Genomic DNA, 21,293 nt, shown 5'->3' on the forward strand with positions numbered 1-21,293 from the left:
CAACAGTTCTTTAAATTAGGCTGAAGCCTAAAGCATCTTACGCCTTAAGGGCAAAACAACCTTAATATTAAAAAAATCGGCTAGAAGCCATACAACTACAACCAACAAGAAGAAATAAAAAAGACAGTACACCACAGGGCGCTGAGAAGTTCCTAGGGTCGGCCTGGAATACAAACACAAACGCTCGCTTAGGTGAGACAGGCAGTCGGCCCAACGATTCTCAATCCGACGGCAACGCAACCGACAGACAGTCAAGGACCAAGCGACGGGATAACTTATCTTTCGTGTCCGGGATCGGTGAGCCATGGGCCTCGTAGCAATGGGAACAGCGCCTCACATTCCGACCGCGCGTGGACGCCGCCCGGCCCCGGCCAGACACGCGCCACTGTACTTCCTCGCAGCTCCACGCCAACCGACCAACTGCCCAGGCCCGGAAACGGTGAAAGGAGCAAATATACGTCGGCCGATGAGACGACCAACGGAACGACCAACCAACCAACCAAGGGTCGTCCCGCTCCAGTCTTCCTCCGTCGGACAGTTCATGCGTGTCGCCAGCGGTCGGCGAGCACTGGCTGTCGGCGCCTCAGCGGCGCTCCGTCCCCAACTTCACTGCTGCTGCGGTCCCGACTGCACTGCTGGTGGATCGTGAACTGACTGCCAGACACACGACGACCCGGAAATACTATCGGTCGCTCCAGAGATGGTACGACAGTGCACTTACCGATACGGTAAGCCGTTAACGGGCAAGTAAGGCAGGAAGTTAGTGACGCCAGTAAATGGGATAAGAAAACGAGGCGGCAGTACCGTAATAGAAGATGACAAACAATAAATGGGATGAACATGAGCCGTGCACGGTTCGGGAATCTTTGAACTGTAGCGGTCTTTCCAACCTCTTCCCATTTTTCATGCAGCCATTCCGCCTAATTTTTTCCTCACTTCCTATTTGTTACGTTCCTGACATAATTGTGTTTCTGTGTTCTTGAATTTTCTTGAACATTTGTGTACTACCTCTTCTCTCTATCATCTGAAGTACTTCATTTTTTACTCGTGGAATCTTCACAAGTGTCTTTCTTGTATCTTTTTATCTCTTTTCGGAGATGTCCATTTCTCTTCAACCGAACTGCCTATTGAGCTATTCGTTATCACAGTATCCATAGTCTCAAAAAATATCAAGACTGTCTCTTCATTCATTGGTACTTTCGTATCCCATTTCTTTGCGCACCGATTCTTCCTGACTAGTCTCTTAAACTTCAGCTTTTCTTCACCATTACCAAATTGTGATCTGAGTCCATCCCTGCCCTTGGGATCGTCTTGCAGTCCAGTTTCGGAATCTCTTCCTGGCCATTATGTAATCTAACCGAAATGTTTCCGTATCTCCTGACCTTTTCCAAGTATAAGTCCTCCTATTGTGATTCTTGAACAGAGTATTCGCTATTACTAACTGATGTTTACTACAGGAGTCAATCAGTCTATTTCCTCTCCCGTTCCTACTACGAAGCCCATATTCTCCGGCGACTCTTCCTTTTACTCCCTCCCCTACAAAAGCATTCCACTTTTTTTTTACTATTAGATTTTCATCTCCCTTCACACACTGAGTTATCCTTCCTATATCCTCATATAATTTCTCTGTCTCTTCATCTTATGATTACGGAGTCGGTATATATAACTAAATTATTGTCCTCAGTCACTGAACTGTCCACAGTAACTCTCTGTCCTCTGTATTCATAATGTATCTTATCCCCGGAATAACATTTTTTGGTGCTGTTGATATTACCCTGCACTCGTCTGACCAAAAGTCTGTGTCTCCTTCCCATTTCACTTCACTGATCTCCACTATATCTAGAATCATTAGCATTGCCCTTTGCAGACTTTCTAGATTCTCTACCACATTTGAACTTCTACCATTTTACACACCGACTCGTAGAAATGCTACCCGTCCGTTGGTAATTCAGTCTTTCTCCCATGGCCACCTATCCCACCTCTCCCTTGCCCGTCGCCTGCGGAGATCCGGATAGAGGACTTGTCTGGAATCTTTTTCCATCGGAAAGAACATCATGAGACTTTTTTTCAGTTACAGGTCACAAGTCCTGTGGGTACACTTCTTTTGAGTGATCAGTCTTGTGACGATTCTTCATCTCAGAGTAGCACTTGCAACCTAAGTCCCTTACTATTTGCTTGATGTGCTCCGGTCTCTGTCTTCCCGTACAGTTTTTACCCTCTATGAAATGAAATGAAGTCCCATGCTTCTTTACAGAGTGTAGGAGAACGATGCGGGAGACCCACACCGCTTTACTAGGCAAGGTCCTAGTGGAGGTGGTATGCCATCATGGGGATGAATGATGATGATGAAGACGACACAACAACACCCAGTCATCACGAGGAAGGCAAAAAATCCTTGACCCCACCGGGAATTGAACCCAGGGCCCAATTTTCGGGAAGCAAGAACGCTACCACGAAACCACGAGCAGCGGACTTTACCCACTCTAGCTACCTCCAATAAAATGGAAGTTATTCTCTGACGTCTTAACATGTGCCCTATTCATCCTGTCCCTTCTCTTGTCAGTGTTGACAATATACACCTTTCCTCGCCTATTCTACAGTGAACCTCAGTGGTACACTTAATTTTCAACAATCTTCTTTAGCACCGTATCTCAAATGCTTGTAATCTTTTGCGTTGCGGCTTTCCCACACTCCATCCACATTATGTATCTCTAATTCAGAGGTTTCTATTGCTGTCTGCATTCTCATGCATTGATCGTTATTGATTATTCCACGTTTCGGGACAGTTTCCCACAGCAATGGCAAGAAGTGTCTTTAACCTCCTTCCACTCCCTCTTTGGCAAAGCCATTGACAGAACGAGGGTGATTTCTTATGCTGAAAGTCATCGGCCGCCGTGGGTAATGATTTTTATTCAATATTTAAGAAGTGGAAAGTTTCCAACCAGGGACTGAGGTCGTTTGTTGCTAGTCAAAGACACTATGTCTACATCACAGGTAACTAGCTGGTCTGATATAAAAGAAGTTTCCCTGCTTTTCTCTTGGGTCTTCAGGATCAAATATGCACAAACCATAAACTAAAAGAATTATCTTTGTTGTAAAATATATTTGTCATATTATTCATAAGTTAATATTAATCAGTTGATAATACACATTTGAATAACTAATTTCACTTTTTGCTACTTTATATAATTTTTTCATTTTCAAGTGCACTACAAAGATCATTCTAATAACTCAGTATTATGTTTGTCCATATTAGTTATGGAAGTCAATAGGACATATTTCCATATGTGTTAGGTGGTTTTAGGTAGTAACATTGCCAACCTTACTTATTCTATTGATGCATAATGAATTTATGGAACACTGTACTGAATAATGAATTTGATTTGCTATTGCCATTCGACAACATACAGATATTATGCAGATATGGAAAACCTAATAGCAGTTGAAAGAGATCCTGCAAGAACACATCACTAACGTTCAAATGAAATTTTATTTTTTCCTCGCGGCAGTGTTGATATTTAGGGTGCTCTACGTTTGCGTTTGTATAGCTTTTTCATCGTTACGTTAGGTGTCAAGCCCCCAGGACAGACAATTAATAGAGAAAGACAGCCATTGCAGCGAACAGTCTGGGCATCGAACCGCACACTGTGCAATAGCCGACGCTCATTATTTCTTCATGATCCAGTGGAGCCATAAACAACACGTCCGCTGCGGGAGGCACGGCCCTGTTGTAAATTGTTCGTTAATATAGAAATATGGCAGCTACGTGTGTGGCCGCTCAGATAAATTGGCAACACTGCCGGCAGAGCGAGCGCGCGTGCGCAGTGCCACGCAGCAATCGCGTAGTCGGCCAACATGGCCGCGGTGGATCTGTGGCACACTTAAAATGCATTCCACATTCATTACTGTAATCTGGACCGCTACACCTGTTCATTATCAGTCATTATCAAAATACACAGCTGACCCGAAAATATAAGCATTACGCGCAGCTGTTGCTCCCTGTTGTCCCACGCTGTTTTAACTGAATCCCAATCAACATAAAACGAGGAGTGTCAGAAATATAAGGGGTCGGATTCGAGCCGCTGTTAGTCAATACTGTGGTTTATGCGCAGCCAGCGTTCTGCTGTTGCCGTCGAGACATAGCTAATAGCAGTTGTTAATGCTATATATAAATTGTTGTTGTTCACACTATTTTTCGGAAATTATTCTGCTTCGATCTGTTCCGAACCCAAGTTGATAGTTTTATTTTACGAATATTCTATGTCTTTGTTTTCTTTTAGTCGCGTTATTCTACGGCCTACACGAATTAATCATGTAGCAGTGCCTATTTCTATTCCATACACTTTTTTCCTTTAAATTATGAATGATACCACGCCTATTATTTCGCATATCACTCTATTCACCACCACGGCATATCTGCTGCCACTTTAATATGTAGTCCGCAGCATACATTGCACCAACAGATTTAAGACACTACCAATCTTCACCTTGTTTATTTTTGTCATTTCTAGCAAAGCTGTTACTATTATTGTAAGAAAATTAACTTATCTCCTCCCTTTCTTTTCTCAGTGTGCACACATATTTATTCTGTGTGGCCACGCTATGCAAAATCTATTGTGAACGATACAGTTTTGTACTAAGGCCTCTTGGCTTAGCAGACTTAACAAACGTTTTTAAATATATTCTCTTTCAACAATAGCAATGATAGTGGCCGCAACTGGAGGAATCTACTGAAGTAAGCGACTTTGAAAAACGAACATAGAGCCGACTATTATGGCCCGGTGCTTGCCAGAGACCTTCTCAGAAATGAAAGCTGGTCGACTGTTCACGTGCTACTGTGGTGATTCTTGTTTATATTTCTTGAACAATAAGTCTACATTCAATTGTAACATTTCTTAATAAGAACAGTTTTTGTATCGTGAACTGAACCTGGACCGGTTTCTTATCTTTAACTCTGTGTTGGATTGCTGAACAATGCTAGTGTTGTAGTTACAGATACGCTATCTCACAAAGTAAGTAATCAAAACTGCAACTGTACACCTTTACTTTAACTAACTTCAATAAAATAATTAGAAAAGCAAATCTCTAAACTACATAAGCGGTCGTGTAGGATTTGTGATGTGCAGTGCAACTCTACAATTTGTGACGTCACGGAACGTGGCTTGAAAATGCAGTACACAAGCTGACAGGATTAAAAAAATGCTAGAATTTTGAAATAATAAATAACAAAAATCTTTTTCAGAATAAAATTCAGTCGTCATTTACAAATAAATTTTTCATATGCTTCACCTGTTTCGAGAAATTAATTTGTCATTATCACACGCCTACAGAATTAGGGACAGTACAGATCTTCGGAACTCAGCTATACATTTACGTGACGTATATGAAGCATATTACAGAATAGTACTTAGTACTCGTTTAGCAGATGTCAATATCTTCATCATCAAGCATAATGCCATGGTTTGTCCTGAAATGTACACATTATATGATTATGTCTCTAGATTTAAAATATCCGTAATTCTGTAGGTTTCTGAAGATGACACTTTGATTTTTTGAAGTCGGTAAAGCGAAATTAAATTATATTTGCAGCTGACGAGAGAATTTCATTCTGAAAAGAATGTATACCACAGTTTATGAAAATTAAAACCAGAAAGAAAATAATTACCAACGTATTGCTCTAAATTTTCCTGACATTCAACGTATTTAAACTAAATAAATAAATTTCCAAACACCGTAACACGTACGCACATGTAACGCTGAAGAAAAATCTTTGTTCAGTACAATGCAAGGATGTGCAGATATTTTAAGCAAATCTTGGTTCACCTTTTAAGCAAATGGATTCCGCTCTGTGCATTGCGACAATACACACAATCAGGAAAATTACATTCTTTCATGAAGAAACGGCGGCCAGATTTGAATATCCTAAAGGCTGAAAGTGATTTCTCCTTCAAAAATACTGTATTCCGAAAACTAATAGTACCTCCTCAACAATTACAATGATCCTCACAAAAATATCCTTTGTAACAAAAATTTTTTTACTATGAAATCAATTACTGAGATTGGTAAAGGAGTGGTAAAACTAACTCCTGAGTGGAATCCACGTGAACTGTTAACTTTAATTATTCTCATCTGTACAATGAACTAACTGGCTCAAACCAATAAAGAAAAATCGTGTTAAACACTGCGTTTTCCAAATTCATTTTAATAAAACGCAAGCAAGCAGTGTAGCAATAACAAAACGCAAGCATGCAGTGTAGCAACAACCTTACTTTATAATCTTGTCCAGTTGATCTTTACGGATCATAATTCACAATTGGTCCTTCTATGTATCTTTATCTGTGTACTCCGATAGGTATTTCCATCCGCTCAATAGCGTAGTCATCCCTCAGCTCACTCACTAACTTCCATATGAAATAGGACACACAGAATTAAAAATGAAGCTCTCACTATTTTCGTTGAATAGCAAAAATAAACTAAAAAATTACCCTCTGTATTTCTGTTGGATTTTGGTGTAGTTCTACAACATTAGATATCTGTATGGTTCCATGCTTTTCTGAGTTTAGCGTGCCTGAATATGCGAGGCATTGTCACACTGATCCATGCTTGTGAATGACAGCTTCACAGAACTGCTGTCATTTCAAAGAGAAACCAATCTATTAATTGCACCAACTCACCACGGTACCTCAAAAGCAGCGTAATGTAAATAACCTATTTCTCTAGCAGAAATATGTTTGTATATACAGTCGTCACTTCACACTGATACAGCGTTGACTCGCCAAAATGACCCCTAGAGGAACAATAGAAGTTAAATAATTAGCTTTAGACACATCATTTCATATCCCCGTGAGATGCATGTGAGCGACACTTATATAAATAAATAGCAAAAATAACAGCTGAAACTGAACTTCATGTTTTGCGTTTTACATCGATGCTGTCCAAAATGATATAGCTGTTATCATCAGATGAATAACTCTTGACGTTGTTCATTCGAGTGAATGTATTCTTGATGTCACGTGCTAATGGAGTCTTAAGAGCCAGAAACCGATTTTTTCACTAAAGCCTACTACAGACCGAGTCTATTTGCGCCATTTGATGTATAATGTATCATATCAAGAAAAGCAAATTCGTTATGAGCGAGGGCAAAAAAAGAAAACGGAATATATTTTCGTTTTGCTACTCTCAACAGTCATTTGGCTACTACTACTTTCAGATGTCACCTTTTGCGACGTTTCGTATGTGCTCGAACCCTTTATTATTAAATTACATGTAGCAGTGAATTTTCGTAGTTTTCATTCTTGTCCTTTCCAAAAACAAAAGAAAGCTTTCCCTTCACATTGCTTGGAGTTCAGTTATTGACATCCATCTGTTCGTCAGAGCCAGTCAAAAAATCTTTGGATCTTATCGCGGAGTGGATTTTCCTGTAAGTGTCAGTACCTGCTCAGCTTACAGCCTACAGTATCATCAGGACACGTTCTGCAGTCATTACACTATAGCTTCAATATGATATGTTGGTATAATGCTCTCATGAACCTCACGCCAATGACTCGACAAGTTACACGAACTCTTCTGCAAAATTCCAGTCATTTTGGACACACCACACAGGCAAAACGAGGGCACAAAAGGCTTCATCCGTAACAGTTCCTTATTTATGTACTGGAAATATCTAAATGCATTCCGAACATGATGTAGTTTTACTGAAGACATCCCATGCTATGGAAAGAACTAGAATTCCAGTTTGACAACATTCGGTCAAGATGTTCATGTTGTTACACTACACATTTCTCACACAAAGGCGTAGAAGGTCCTTAGACCGTGCCATTTACATTGGATTACCTCCATAATTTACGCGATCGGAACTCGGAACGCAGGCCAGCATTCTGCCATTTCACGTAGAGATGCTGCCACCTGAAGGCTGGACGACATGTTGTTATGTTTCACTGTGCTCACTGCCCACTGTTCTCTCTAACGTTCAGCCAAATCCTGTCATGCCCTTCTAAATATCAGAAGATATTCGTTATCAAATTTAATGAATTGTTTACAGAAGAATGAGAAATGTGGTAAAGGCCAATCTCAGGAAATCTGCTTGGATTCCAGAGAAATGTGGGAACACGCGAGACGATAATGACCCTACGACATATCTTAGGTTAGGGAAAGGAAAACTTAAAGCTTTTGATAGTGTTGATTGAAATACTCTCTTTGACATTCTGAAGATTGCAGGGGAAGATGCAGTGAGCTAAAGGCTATTTACAACTTGTACAGAAACCAGACGGCTTATATAAGAGTCTTGGAGGGCATGAAAAGAGAAGCAGTGGCTGTGAAGGTAGTAGAGAGAGGGTTGTAGCCAACCTCCGATATTATTCAAACAGTATATTGACTAAGCAGTACAGGAAACCACAGAAAAATTTGGAGATCAAATTAAAATTCAAGATGAAAGAATAGGATCTCTGAGCTTTATCGATGACGTTGTAATTCTGTCGGAGACAGGAAAGCACTTGGAAGAGCAGTTGAGCGGAATACACTGTCTCTTGAAAGAAGGATACACGATAAACACCAGAAAAAGTAGACCAACAATAATGATATGTAATCGAATTAAATCAGGTAACACTTTCGGAATTAGATTAGGAAATGAGACACTTAAAGCAGTACATGAGTTACGTTATTTAGGCAGAAAAAGACCGATGATGGCCGAGGAAGAAAGTATCTAAAATATAGACTGTCAACAGCAAGAAATCGTTTCTGAACAAGAGAAATTTTTAACATCGAATACAGATTTAAGTGACAAGCACTCTTTTCTGATAGTATTTGTGTGGAGTGTAGCTGTGTATGGAAGGGAAACATGGACGACAAATAGTTTAGATAAAGAGAGAATGTAATCTTTCGAAATGTGGTGCGACAGAAGATTGTTGAAGATCAGATGGGTCGATATCATAACCAATGAGGAGGTACTGAATAAAACTGGGAAGAAAGGAAATTTGTTAGGTTAGGTTAGGTTAGTGTTGTTTAACGTCCCGTCGACAACGAGGTCATTAGAGACGGAGCGCAAGCTCGGGTTAGGGAAGGATAGGGAAGGAAATCGGCCGTGCCCTTTCAAAGGAACCATCCCGGCATTTGCCTGAAACGATTTAGGGAAATCACGGAAAACCTAAATCATGATGGCTGGAGACGGGATTGAACCGTCGTCCTCCCGATTGCGAGTCCAGTGTGCTAACCACTGCGCCACCTCGCTCGGTAAGGAAATTTGTGACCCAACCAGTCTAGAAGAAGGGATCGACTGGTAGGACACATTCTGAGATATCAAGGGAACACCAGCTTAATATTCAATAGAAGTGTGGGGTGTAAAAGTCGTAGAGAGAGACCAAGCAATGAATAGAGTAAGCAGATTATAAGTTTATAGGTTGCAATAGTTATCGAGAGATGATGAGGCTTGGACAGGCTACAGTTCCATGGAGAGTTGCGTGAAACCAGTCTTCAGACTGTAGACTACAATAACAACAACAACGACAACGGTGATCATGTAAATCATTTATGCGCCAAATATTTCAGTTATCGAGTCTAACTGAAGTTTTCTCGGTATTACGAATGTCGCATAGTGCAAGCAGCTGAGGCTAAATACTAAAAGTGTTCTTATACTAAGTCCCAGTCTCGTCACTTCCTTTCTAATCTTTCACTAAACGCTTGTATTGCTGCACCGAATCATGTTTCTTTGAAACGGATGCAGTGGTGTGCCTCTTGTTATGTGACCTTGTACTTGAGTACTGCAATTATTACCTTTCTTTTGAGTACACTTCGTTATACTGCCAAGGTGTATATAGGTATAACCTCTACTTCTTTGCATGGTTTTTTTTCTGAGACTTATTATTATTAGCCACCACATAGTTTTGAAAGTTTTAGGACGACGTATAGTAACTCCATCGGAATAATTGTTTCTTTTCGTAGCTGTACCATAGACTAGAGCTATTTTCATTCTTCACTAGTTCAGTACTACAGCGTCAACTAGAGACAAAATAATATTTTGCCTGAGTTAATGTTCAGCTTAGACACCCGTTTACGTATTAATAAATTGTGTTGCATTGCTGGCTTTCCGCTAAGCAAATATTTAAATTTTTGAAAACTTGTAATTCTTTTATACATTATATCTTCCTATATTGATCGTACACCAATACATTATCTCTGAGTGCTTCTTTTTTTGTGACTATATAAAACATTTAATTTCTTTCATCAGTTCTTGAAGCATCTAATAACACATGGTAAATGTAACTTATAATACTTTACAGAAGTGTACGTTATTTTTTACACTCCACCAATGAAATATTTATTTTTATTCTTTATAGCAATACAACTTCATAATTCATTTTTTGGCCGTATGGCCGAGGACTGTACCATAGGGTCGAAGAGCGGGGTTGACCAAATCCTCTGGGACTTCAAATTGTGGCTCAAACCTGCGCACGTTTTGTATTCCCAGTCCAGCTCGCTCAAGCTTACCGCACCCACGTTTCCGTCAGACTGGCAGAACCTATAGCCTTCCGTCGATCGTCTAAGAAGTTTGTTACAGACATCATCGTCAGTGAACTTAAGATATATTACGCTGGAGACGACAGATAAGTGGATACCAGGCAGCTCTTTCGGGTCAACATGTATCACGTCGCGTAAAAATCTCTGTACTTCGTGGGCCTTGGGTCTAGAGTACGTAGCGTCGAACTCCAGCTTGATCGTGGCTTTCCGATACGAAAGAGCCATCAGATATCAAGAACTTAACTATAACACTAAACACGAGCGCTGTAGGGTCGTAAACAACGACACACCCGGAAACGCGATATGGAGCTGCGGCCGGGACGTACCGCACCACTTCACAGCTTAAGGCCGACTGACCAACTGTGCTATCCAGACACAGCTCACGGTATGTCCTCATAACTTCGCTTTACCCAGCACCTCGTCTTCTATCCTCCAAACTTTACAGAAGCCCTCTTGTCTTTGCAATATCCTTTCTTCCAGGAGTGCTAGTTCTGCAAGTTTCGCAGGAGAGCATCTGTGAAGTACTGGTAGAAATGAAATTGTGAGGACGGATTTTGACTCGTACGTGGGTAGCTCAGTCGGTAGAACACCTGTCCCCGAAATGCAAAGGTCCTGAGTTCGAGTCTCCGTTCGGTACACAGTTTTAATCTGCCATGAAGTTTCATATCACTCAAACTCCGTTGCAGAGTGAAAAATGTTTTATGTCAAATATGCATGTTTAATTTAAATGCTGTACAAAAGAAATAAATTTACGTTATTACAGTGTGGTTTAATATTACAAAATAGCCTAAAACATTAAATTTAAGATTTTCTGTGAGGATATTCCGCAGTGGAGTACAATTTGCCTGAATGAATGTTGTACGATACAGTCTTATAAAGTTCACCACATTCAGTACACGACATTTAATGTGCTCTGGCAGGGTGCTGAAAAATTTCTTGAAGACTTTGAAGAAGTGGCTTTCTATTATAGTTTTGTATTCATGGTTTTCACTTTTTTTAACAGAAGAGTAATGTTGTTAACGTTAAGAAGCAGTCATGAAGATCTATAATCACTTGACATAGTTCGTACAACACTTCGCTTCTGTCGCTTCTGTATTCTGAGAATACAGTCTCTGTAAATTGTGGCTCTCCAAAAACTGATTCTATAACTGATTAGTGTAGAGATAAATACAGATTAATTTATTCCGTTCGAAATCACCTACAGCAGTAATCGAACTTAGTGCAAAAGTAGCTGCATTTGAGATACTCCAGTAATCGTAGACAATAGGTTTTCCTGTTAAGGTTGTGACATCTTCAGTGCCAAAAATTTCTGCTTCTGGTTTGAGTCTCCTAATTTTGTACCTTGTGAAGTTCAGTGAGAGATAGTGAACTGTAAAACCTGAGCCTTGTCAAAATTGAGTGATAATCCATTCACCTTGAAATAGTGTTCTTTAGTTCATTTCATTAACAGCCTTTTCAGTAGTAGACTATTTTTTTTATTTTTATAATTGCGTGATCTGTGAAAGGAATATTAATTGTACCTTTTGAAAATACAAATGGAAATTTTTTTGCGTATATGAGAAACAACAGCTTGGTGATACACTATACCTGATTACTATAAATTCTGAGTTCTCGTTGCTACGTGATTGAAATGGAAACAAAACACAATCGGTTTCTTTCTTCCAGGATACGACAAAAAACACAAAATTGCCGTTTTCTCTACTCCATACTTTACAATTTTAGCACGGGGATGTCATCAACCAACCAAACGCTTTGATCAAGTATCAAAATGTTCCCAATTTTAGTAATTTCTGATTGATTGTTTTTAGTGTATCATGTCAGCACTACAGACTACTATGTTTTCCTGTAGTAATTTGTTATGAACTCTACTGTAAATGATCTTATCAAATAATTTCGAAAACCCAGGTAGTAAAATGATGTATTGGTAACTCTATACTTACCCTTTTTCTGTTTGTAAAGCAGGTGACGTTTCGCTTCCGTTCAGCTGATTTCCCTTATCCACTGATATCTATGACATAACTACAGTGTCATTGACAAACCTCAAAGCTCTTTCTTCTTCTTGTTCAGTTTTATTTCCAAATACGTCTGTCTTTCAGTAAATAGCGGCACACAATTTCTTTCTCAAAACATATTTCTTCTTAAGAGTGGGAATTAAGTGACGGTATCAATCAACATTTGCTTTAAACGTAATTCTTTTCTGCAAGTTCTATATCCTTACCCCAGCGTTGTGGAAGAGTATGTAGCACTTGCTGCTGATTACTATTGTCCTGCGCTTGTAGCCATGATTTCACTGCATGAATTACGCTCACATCAAAGTGTGTCTCACGTAGAGAATCCTTAAATAGGCACCACTTCTGGGCAGTGTGTTCCCGGAGTCTGGACCATATGTGTGGGCGTGCATTGTCGTGTCGGGGCAACATTTATTTTGGATTCTTGTCATATTGTCACGAAAGATACTGTTGTTTCGTTGGTTCGGAGACTTCACGCATTCCTCTGAATTAATGATAGGTTTTTTTGGCAACACTTTCACGAAAATGACACCTAAAGACTGTCGTCAGAACTTTATAGGAGGAGCAACTGCCTTGGATTTTTTCTTCTTTTTGATGATTGCGGGTGACCCCAATTTAGTGATGGCTTTTTGTTTCCGTCTCAAGGTTACATGTCCAGGTTTCGCCATCTCCAACGGTATTTGACGAAAAGACCTCTCAATTGGCCTCAAACTGCTTTACCGTTCAGATTTAAGGGGTCGTCTTTCAATCTTGTAGTATGTTGTGAGCAGAGAGAGATTAGAAATTAGATTAGATTAGTTTTTCGTTCCGTAGATCCGTGCTGAGGAGATCCTCGTGGATGTGGAACATGACCATTTTTTTTTATTTTTTACTTTTTTATACTGAAATAACAATACTAATAGTATTATTATATACAATAAATCATTTGTTTCTATTAAAAAATTCGTCAATAGAGTAGAAGGAGTTGGCCACTAGTAAGTCTTTCAGGCTCCTTTTAAACTGATATTTATTTGTAACAAAATTTTTTGTATTTGCTGGCAAATTATTGAAGATGAGTGTTCCTGAGTAGTGGACCCCTTTTTGAACTAAAGTAAGTGCTTTTAAGTCCTTGTACAGATCATTTTTGTTCCTGGTATTGTATGTATGAACTGAGCTGTTTGTTGGAAAAAGAGATATATTATTTAGGACAATTTCATTAAGGAGTAAATATACTGAGAGGCAGTAGTAAGTATACCCAGTTCTTTGAAGAGGTTTCTACAGGAAGAATGTGAATTTACTCCACAAATAATACGTATTACACGCTTTTGGACTCTGAAAACTTTTGTTTGACTTGAAGAGTTACCCCAAAATATTATACCATATGACATTATGGAATGAAAGTAGGCAAAGAATGCAAGCTTTTTAATTTTTATGTCGCCTATGTGAGCTAACACTCGAATTCCAAATACAGATTCGTTAAGGTGTTTCTGCAGTTCTGTGGTGTGCTCCTTCCAACTGAATTTATTATCAAGTTGTAATCCCAGGAATTTAAGACTGTCAGCCTCTTCTATCTGCTCCTCTTCATTGTTTATGCATATGCTGGGTGGAAACCTCTTACAGGTTGTGAATTGCATATAGTGAGCCATTTCGAAGTTTAATGTCAGTGAGTTGGCTTTAAACCATTTATTAATATCCATGAAAATATTATTAGCAGATCTTTCTAGAACTACACTAAACGTACTATTTGTTGCAATACTTGTGTCATCTGCAAACAAAAGGAACTCTGCTTCTGGTGCGGTGACTGATCAGAGATCACTAATGTACACAAGAAAAAGCAATGGCCCTAATATGGATCCTTGTGGGACACTACTTAATTCACCAGTCCCTTGCACTGACACCCTTTGTTTCCTGTTAGCCAGGTATCACTTGAACCATTTTGCAGCACTGCCCATGACGCCATAGTATTCTAATTTATTTAAAAGGATGTTGTGGTTCACATAATCAAATGCCTTTGACAAATCACAGAAAATACCTGATGTTTGTAATTTGTTACTTAATGAATTAAGTACATCTTCACTGTAGGTGTAAATAGCCTTCTCGATATCAGAACCATTCAGAAATCCAAACTGTGTTCTTGATAGTATGTTATTTGTGGTCAGATGGTTGAGAAGCTGCCTGTACCTTACTTTTTCTAAAATGTTTGAGAATGCTGGTAAAAGAGAAATCGGTCTGTAGTTTGATGGTATCTCTTTATCCCCTTTCTTGAATAGAGGCTTAACATCTGCATATTTTAATCAGTCAGGAAATGTCCCAGTTATAATTGGCTGGTTACACAAGTAACTTAGAATTGTACTAAACTCACAAGAACATGCCTTAATTAACTTCGTTGATATTTCATTGTAACCACTAGAATGCTTTGTTTTTAAAGATTTTATTTATTTCTTTTGGTGAAGTGAGTGACATATTCATGTACCTGAAGCTATTTGTAAAGGCTAGTTTAAGATATTCAAGGGCATTATATACTGATCCTGACAATCCCATTCTATCAGTAACAGATATAAAGTACTTGTTAACTAGATTTGCACACTATGTCCATCGGTAATTAACGTGTCATCTACCCTTAATGCTATTTGCTCCTCTTCCTTTCTGGTTCTACCAGTCTCCTCTTTCACTATATCACATATTGTTTTTGTTTTGTTCCCTGACATTGCTATCTTCTTCTCGTTGTGCATTTGTTTAGATGTCTGAATTACTTAAATCATCAGCATTGGAGCTATTCTTGGTCGACAGATAGATTTTCCTTTTTGTCTTACAGGAAATCTTTATTCCTTGTGTAATCCATGGTTTTATTATAGACTTCTGTTTAATTTGAGTAACTTTTAGAGGAAAACAGTTTTCAAACATGGTACTGACATTGTTCATGATTGTGTTATATTTTAAATTCATGTCATGAGCACTATAAACATCTTGCCAGTTAATATCTTTGAGCAGTTTTCTAAAACACTCAATTTTTGGTTGATTGACTACTCTCCTGTACTCAGATTTAGCAGTCTTGAAAATCTGCTTAGAATTTACATCTAAAACAAGGAGCTGCATGTCAGGATCTGATAGTCCATTTATTACAGGTTTTACGATATGATTTTGTTCCTTTAATTTGTCTATAAAAATGTTATCAATGGCTGTCCTTGAGGATTTAGTGATCCTAGTTGGAAAGTTTGCAGTGTGAGTTAGATTGAAAAACAACATTACTAACTGCTGTAAATGTTTACTGGAAGATTGCATTGGAAAATCTGTATTAAAGTCACCAGCAATCAAAATTTATTAGTTTCTTCCTGTTAAATAACCCGAAAGAGCTTCTAGATGATTTATGAATAAATTATAATTTCCTGCAGGTGCTCAGTAAATAGTTACGATCATATATGATGTGTTATTGAACTCTACTTCTGTTGCACATGCTTCTAGACGCTGCTCTAAACACAATTTATTAATGTCAATGTTGTTGAATGTATGGCAGTTCTTAATAAATGTGGCAACTCCTCCTCCATCCATATCTACTCTGCAGAAGTAGGAAGCTAGCTTAAATCCTGGAATGTCCAACATATCTGTACCAGTGGTCACTTGATGTTCAGAGAGGCAGATTATGTCAATTTGGTTAGATGAATTCATTTCATCAATACAGATGAGTAGTTCATCAACTTTATTTCTGAGTCCCATAATGTTCTGGTGTAATAAAGATAACTGATACTACATACTAATGGGATTATAGCTGCTTTGGCGAAGATGAACTGGCAGTTTCTGGTTACTTTCTGCTAAACATTGTTTAAATGGAGGCTGTATGCTAAAATCTGACTCCTGTTCACCTGCTTTCTCAAACTGAGTGTGTCTGCCAGTCTCCCTTAAAACTCGTTTTTCCCCCTTTCCTATCCTAAAAAAGGCATCCCTCTGACACCTGTGACAACTGGTTTGTGATCCCGAGCTCAAAGTCAGTGTTGTGTCATGTAATTAATAATGTTGTGTTTCAGTGAATGGTACATTGTGATACGTTTTTGAATAGGTTTTTATGAGAAGAAATGAATTACCGACTGAAAAATACAGGGGCCATTTAAAAAATCATACCACTATTCATATCTTTGTGAAAAACAAAGCTACAACAAAGACAATCATGCTGATTGATGTCCCCCTGACGGCTAAAGAACATCTTGAAACATTTTGTAATTTGCATCTAGACAAGCAGTTATTTAGGGTGGTCAAGGTAAATGGGACACCCTGTATATATTGAGAAGCCAATGTCAAAATATCCAGACCCATGAACAGGCGTTGACAAGAGGCTCGTGAACATACACCACTTATTGCCCGAACCGCCCGTTTCTGAATCAAAAATATCCTTTCAGAATGGGAAGAGTTGTTGTTGTTGTTGTTGTTGTTGTTGTTGTCTTCAGTCCTGAGACTGGTTTGATGCAGCTCTCCATGGTACCCTATCCTGTACAAGCTTCTTCATCTTCCTGTACCTACTGCAACCTACATCCTTCTGAATCTGCTTAGTGTACTCATCTCTTGGTCTCCCTCCACGCTGCCCTCCAATGCTAAATTTGTGATCCCCTGATGATGGGAAGAGTTACCCAAAAATTAAACACCATACGACGTAAGCTAATGAAAATAAGCAAAGTAGACTGATTTTCGTGTCGAACGAACACGCACATCAGATACCGTTCCAATAGTAAAAATGGCAGCATTAAGTCTCAGAACAAGGTCCTGAACGTAGACATTCCGTGCCAGTTTACTATCTATCTGAACACCTAGAGATGTGAATTGTTCAGTTTCACTAATCATATGCCCATTCTCTGAAATTAAAACGCCAGGTTTTGTTGACTTGTGTGTTAGAAACTGTAAAAACTGAGTCTTACTTTGATTTAGAGTTAATTTTCTACAAGCCATGAACTTAGGTCATGAACTGCACTATTTGAAACCGAGCCAATGTTGCACACAACATCCTTTCTACCAAGCTAGTGTCATCAGCAAACAGAAATACTTTAGGGTTACCTGTAATACTAGAGGGCATATCATATATATAAATAAGGAACGGGAGTGACGCCAACACTGATCCGTGGAGCATTGCCCACTTGACCGAACCCCACTCAGACCCCACACCACAGACATTCTCAAAAATGTGAATAATTACCTTTTGCTGTCTGTTGCTAAAGTAAGATGTCAACCAATTGTAAGCTACTCCCCATATTCCGTAATGGTTCAACTTCTGGAGCAATATTTTGTGGTCAACACAATCAAATAACTTAGTTAAATCGAAAATTATGCCTAGCGTTCGAAACCTTTTGTTCATCCCATCCAGTACCTCACAGAGAAAAGAGAATCTAGCGTTTTCAGTTGTTAAACGACATATAAAGCCGAGCTCTACATTTGATAGCAAATTGTGTACTATAAAGTGATCAATTATCCTTACATACATAGCCTTTTCAATAACTTTAGCAATCACTGATGGCATAGAAATCGGTTTAAAATTATCTACATTAGCCCTTTCTCCCTTCTTATAAAGCGGCTTTACTACTGAGTAATTTAATCGTTCAGGAAACTGACCATTCCTAAAGGAAAAATACAGGGCTAACATGTGCAGCGCAGTACTTTAATGTTCTTCCAACCACTCCTACATAACCATCAGAATCCTTAATCTTCAGTGGTTTAATTATTGACTCAATGTCCCTATGGTCTGTATCACCGATGAGTATTTCGGACATCAATCTCGGAAAGGCATTTGCCAAGAAAGTCATATGATTCCCTGTGAAACTAAATTTATATTTAATTCACCAGCAATGCTCAGAAAATGATTGTTTACCACTGTCCATATATGTGATTCATCAGTAATAGAAATATTTTTATTGCGACTTTATACCGTCGACCTTGTGCTGATGACGAGACACATCCTTCATCACTGGCCATATCCTCTGAATTAGCTATTCTATTAGCATATGACGTACTATTTGCCTTCCTAATAACATTTTGAGCACTTTACAATACTTTTTGTAATCGTGCTACTGTAGCTTGATTGTGACTACTAACATTTTGTTTTGATTCCTGCTTAGTTCTACTTGATGTCCTCATCCCACTAGTCAGCTACCTGGGCTGCCTTTTACTGATAGTACCCCGTTTATAACGTTCTAATGGAAAGCAACTCTCAGAGAGCGTGAGAAATGTGTTAAGGAAAGCATTATATTTATCATCTATGTTATTGGTACTATAAACAGCCTGCCAGTCTTGTTCCTTGACAAGGTTTAAAAAACTCTCTATTGCTGTTGGATTAACTCTCCTACGTAGTTTGTAATTGTATGTGACATTTGTTTGATTACTAAAGCCTCTAAGTGTTACGATTTGTGCATCTTAGCCTGAAAGGCCATACACCCGTTTCCTAACAGAATGTCCATCTGGTAATTCAGAATGAATGAAAATATTATCTATGGCTGTGCTACTGGTCACCTGCACCCTAGTTGGAAAAAACACAGTCTGCATCAGATCATATGAATTTATGAGATCTACCAACATCTATTTTTGCACCATCATAAGCAAAATTTATATTAAAGTCACCACATATAACCAATATCTGGTACTTCCTGCAAAGTGAATCAAGAATCCTCTCTAGCTTCAGCTGAAATGCTCTGAAGTCAGAACCAAGGGACCTACAAACAACAACAGTTAGAAGTTTAATTTCACTAAATTCAACTGCCCCTGCACAACATTCAAATATCTGTTCAGTGCAGTGCCATGATACATCTATGGACTCAAATGCAATACTGATTTTTACCTTCATAGCCACTCCCCCACCCCGCAAGGAACTCATTGAAAAACAGCCATTTAATCTGTATCCTGGTAAACGAAGCCTCTGAAATGTCAAGTGATTTAAGTGGTGCTCCGATATACCAGTAATTTCAGAGTCAACATCTATAAGCAGTTCACTAACTTTATCTCTAATACCTGTTATATTTTGATGAAACATGCTAATTTCTTCACTACTTGGATACATTACATCCTCTGAAAGTGAGCCCTAAGTTAGAGGGACTTTCTTTAAGCAGGTATACCTATCAGCTGGCTTCAATCTAAAAAAAGTGCAGCTCTAACACCAACTACCACAGGAATTTTTCCATGAGTGACCCCACCACCACCACCCATTACACTATCACCTTTTAGCTTTGCCAGCCTCCCCTTCCCATACGTATTGAGGTGCAGGTCATGCCTAGTGAATCCCGATCTACTGATAGACCCATACCATCTGCCATTAGTGCCCTCCCCAGCCCCCTGTTAACGGGCCTAACAGCTGCATTAAAATCAGGCCGATCATAACGCTGAAATTGTTGCACGAAATGTAAATTAGTGCTATTAATTTCAGTAGCTATCTTTACCAGGTCACCACCTACATCATATTCCCCATCCCTATCAAGACTGTTCTCTGCTCCACACACTATCACTACCTGATCATCCTTCGTAAAATTCCTACGTAACTCCCCTATGCAGTCAGTCACTTGAGCCAACCCTGCATTAGGCTTCACAATGCTGGTGGCCTAGCACTCACTCCTCAACACTTCCTGCAACTGCTGGCCCACACCTCTACATGCGAACTACCTAGCAGCAGAACCTTCTTCCTTCTGTTAGACTTTGCAACTGACCTAGGCCTCCTAACTGCTGAGGACTTCTGCATGTTCCTTACATCTATAGCCACATGAGGCTCCTCTCCACTCCACTCTGACAGTAGGTCAAATCTATTGCTTATACGCAAAGTATAGCTGCCTGAATACCTCCTCTTCCCAGCTGACATCTTGTCAACTGCCAGTTAACATTCCCCACCACCATTCACCCTCATCAACCTATCTAGTTCCTCCTTTGCGCGTTGTAACTGCACCTGAACTGCAAAGATCTTACACTCCTGCTCCTCTGCCAACTTATTTCTGCTAAAGATTCTGCATTTCCAGGAGAGGATCTCGCTAGAATACCCACTAGCTTGCCCACTGCATTCCCCCCCCCCCCAATGAAAATACTTTGAACAAATCCCACATCTTACCCCACTACTCACAAACCTACGACAGAGCCAACACTTCCCACTCATAGTAGAATTTTACGGTTACTGAAAAAAACTATACGTCTACATTACCAAAGTTCAGTTACACCAGTAGAAATAATTATAGAATCGACAAAGCGGTCTCGAAATGCTTTAAGAAAGGAACTACTTGTAGTAATACTACTACACCATAGCTAATACCAATGCAGACAAAACTTCACAAAATTATTAGCTAAAACGAAAAATTCAAACGGCCACTGGAACACTCAACGAAGTTAAAACACTGAATGAATATTTTACCGAAATATTTCACAAGAAACAATAAGAATCGTCAGCCGAAAATTAAAACATCAAATTTACTAAACGACTTCGACGCACAGAAAACTCTAAAAGAAAAACACAGCGAGCGAACGCTTCCAAAATTTTATTAAATCGTTATTCCGCCACAAACAGCACTAAACACCGCTGAAAACTACTAGATTTAATAATTATATAGAAGTGCAAAAATAAGTTCGTCAGTACTTAGCTTTATAACCGCCACAGCCGCACTGTACGCGGCAAAATGTAAACACACTACTGAGGGGTGAGATCGAGACGAACGACGTAAGTACACTCACGAATAACAGACCACTCGAGTCAATAACACCGGAAGAAAGACTGAGATTAATGAAAATCCACTAATAAGTTACTTTTACAGCAAATATTAACACAAATAAACTTTAAAATAAGTAACT

At 39.1% G+C, this 21,293-nt stretch overlaps 1 protein-coding gene across 1 annotated transcript in view; it reads left to right on the forward strand.

Moving 5' to 3' along the window:
• LOC126481985 (hemicentin-2) overlaps positions 1 to 21,293 on the forward strand; it is a 1,625,790-nt gene that overhangs the window by 854,593 nt on the left and 749,904 nt on the right. The window lies entirely within an intron of this gene.

The sequence above is a fragment of the Schistocerca serialis genome, chromosome 5 (genome assembly GCF_023864345.2).
Source record: "Schistocerca serialis cubense isolate TAMUIC-IGC-003099 chromosome 5, iqSchSeri2.2, whole genome shotgun sequence".
Taxonomy (NCBI): domain Eukaryota; kingdom Metazoa; phylum Arthropoda; class Insecta; order Orthoptera; family Acrididae; genus Schistocerca; species Schistocerca serialis.